This window comes from Carlito syrichta, unplaced genomic scaffold (assembly GCF_000164805.1).
Source record: "Carlito syrichta isolate Samal-C Ts95f unplaced genomic scaffold, Tarsius_syrichta-2.0.1 Scaffold306954, whole genome shotgun sequence".
Taxonomy (NCBI): Eukaryota; Metazoa; Chordata; class Mammalia; order Primates; family Tarsiidae; genus Carlito; species Carlito syrichta.
In genome coordinates, this window is record NW_007251050.1 from 33,543 (window position 1) to 36,636 (window position 3,094).

General features: G+C 42.8%; 1 pseudogene; it reads right to left on the reverse strand.

The window, feature by feature from the left end:
• Positions 1–1,703: 1,703 nt before the first annotated feature.
• On the reverse strand, positions 1,704–2,483 carry LOC103265978 (annotated as a pseudogene).
• Positions 2,484–3,094: the final 611 nt, after the last annotated feature.

A 3,094-nucleotide genomic window follows, 5' to 3' on the forward strand; every position in this document is an offset into this window, starting at 1 on the left:
CATCATGCTGTTTAGTGTCCATGTCTTTGTGGGTTTTGGGGGAACCTTGTTGGTGTTGATGTTTATTTTTATACCACTGTGGTCTGAGAAGATGCATGGCAAAATTTCAGTCTTTTTAAGTTTGCTTATGCTTGATTTATGGCCAAGTATGTGGTTGATCTTAGAGTACGTTCCATGCGGTGATGAGTAGAATGTATATTCTGTGGTCATTGGATGGAGTGTTCTATAGGTATCAATTAAGTCCATTTGGTCAAGAGTCACATTGAGGCTCCAGATCTCCTTGCTGATTTTCTGTCCTGATGATCTGTCTAGGATTGTGAGTAGGGTATTGAAGTCTCCAGCTATGAAAGAGTTAGAGTCAATATCTTTTTTGAGTTTACCTAGAAGCTGCTTTATGAAAGTTGGCACTCCTATATTGGGTGCATATATGTTTAAGATGGATATTTCTTGTTGATAGATTGAACCTTTTATCATTATGTAGTGGTCTTCTGTATCTTTTAAAATTTTTGACAGTTTAAAGGGTATTTTGTCTGAAATTAAGATTGCGACTCCTTCTTTCTTTTGTGTTCTGTTTGCCTGAAAATTTGTACCCTGAGGACTATTAAGGTTGAACATATTTATGGATTTTTAGATTTATCTTTGCTGAATTGCCTGTTCATATCCTTTACCCAGTTTTCATTTGGATTGCTTGATGTTATCTTATGGAATTGTTGGAGTTTAAATAATCTTTTCCATATATTAATCCTTTGTTGGTCCTCATTGTGTCATTTCATTTCTTTTCTTTCTTTTTTTTTTGAGTTGGAGTCTCACTCTGTTGCCCAGGCTGGAGTGCAGTGGCATACTCATGGCCACCCCAGTGTCGACCTGCTGGGCTCAGGTTATCCTTTCACCTCAACCTTCCAAGTAACCAGAACTACAGGGGCATGCTACTTTGCCCGGCTAATTTTTTTTTTGATTTATTGTAGAGATGAGGTCTCACCAAGTTGCCCAGGCGTTCTTGAATCTGTGGGCTCAGGAAATTCCCTCACCTCAGCCTCCCAAAGTGCTGGGATTACAGGCTTGAGCCACTGCACCCGGCCCTGTCATTTCTTTTCATTTGGTATGGTGTCTTTAGTCATGTGGATGTCTGAAATTTTAATGTCGTTAAATATATTAATTACAAACTTTATTCCAATCTTGACTTAGCTACTTCCTGTGACTGCAAGCTTTGTACTTTTTGTATTTTATTTAGGAAACCCTTTCCTACTGCAATGTTATGAAGGCATTCTCTTAAATTATGTCTTTTAAATAGCAAAATATGACATAAAAACGAATACAATAAAAGAAACACATTGTTGTAAAATGAATCTGTGTAACTGTTGCACAAATAGAACATTACCAGCACTGTACGATGCTTCTGCATTCTCCTTTCCCATTTTAAATTCCTTTTCTTCCTCCCAGTGCTGTCATCTTGTGAATTATGATATTCAGTTCCATACTTTTCTTTGTAGTTTTATCCTCATCTTCTACATTTTCTTTTAGAAGTTTTAACATTTTATTTTGAATATTTGGGTTTTTGTTTTGTTTTGTTTTTTTACCAAGTGGAGGGTCTGGTTTATTTAAACTAGCTGTCAGAAGCCCCACTACAGAGCAGGAACCAAACAGCAAAGAGCTGTGGGGCCAAACAGGGCAGGGATATCCAGGTTTCAGAAGATGAAAGGAAGTCAGTTGAGCTGCCAGAGCAGCATTAGGGCCAGGCTGAACAGAAGAGGCCAAGTCTCAGGAAGCCCGGTCCCACTCATGGCTGTAGTGTAGATTAGAACCTTGCCACCTCCTCATTGGGGTTGCCTTGGGTAGGGTCAAACCACATCTGGATGCAGCGGTCACTCCCTCAGCTGTAGTTGCTGTCTTTGTAGGAGTGGCTCCAGATTTCATTGCACAGGGCCCTAGGTGTGGGAAAGTAGAAATGGAAAGGGTGGCAGGCAGCTCCCACTGGGCACTTGTTATTTCCTGAGGTCCAGTTCCAGCCCTTGTGCCAGTTGCTCTTGCAGGTGTAGGAGATGCAACAGTCCTACCGCCAGCGCTGACAGTCCTCCTTGCACAGGGGCATGTTTAGGATCCGCTCTTTGCGCCAGCTTTGGTCCACCTGCTGGATCCAGGGTCCCAAGTTGGGGGAGCACTTGTAGAGGCCGGTGTCCTGGGTAAAGTGCCATTTGCAGGCAGGTGCCATCTCTCCACAGTGGTCCCAGTTGAATCTGTATAGGTAGGAAATGTCCTTGTGGGTTTCCAGGCTGGTGTTGGTGGAGCAGCAGGCATTCTTCCTCCAGGGACTGGCACTGCTCATGCAGCTTGTCCTCCGGGTTTGGTTTTTCCTTGTGGTACTTGGTGTCCATGCAGATGTTGAGAAGTTCAGTCCAGATCCGCAGAGTCCTGGATCGGGTTCCCCCCACAGCGGCCACCCACACTAGAAGGAGCAGCAACTGTGTTGCCATCTGCTGTGCCATGTCTGTCACTGAAGGCCTGTCACTTATATACCAGGGGGATTTCAGGATGAAGATCCAAACATTTAGGTTTTAATCCACCTGGAATGTGTATGTGTGTGTGTACAATGTGAGGTAGGAATCTAATTTTGTCTTTTCCACAACTGTAGTTAGCCTACTATTCTCTGTTGTTTGTTTATTTTTATTTTTTTGAGTCAGAGTCTCACTCTCACTCAGACTGCAGTGCAAGGACTTGATCATGACTCACTGAAGCCTTGACTTCCTGGGCTCAGGCAATCCGTCTTCCCTCAGCCTCCCAAGTGGCTGAGATGACAAGCATATGCCACCACACCTGGCTAATTTTTTTTTTTTTCTGTAGAGACGAGGTGATGAAGTCTTGTTATGTTGCCTAGACTGGTCTTAAACTCCTGGGCTCAAGCAGCTCTCTCCCCTCAGCCTCCCAAAGTGTTGGGATTGTAGACATGAGCCCCCACATCCAGCCTCTGTTGTTTACTTAATAGTTCACTTTTTTCTAGAAAAATTGTAATATTACCTTTGTTATATATCAAGTTTCCAGATCCCTTTGTCCCACTGGTCTACTTATTTGTACTCTTTTTTATAATCATACTGCACTG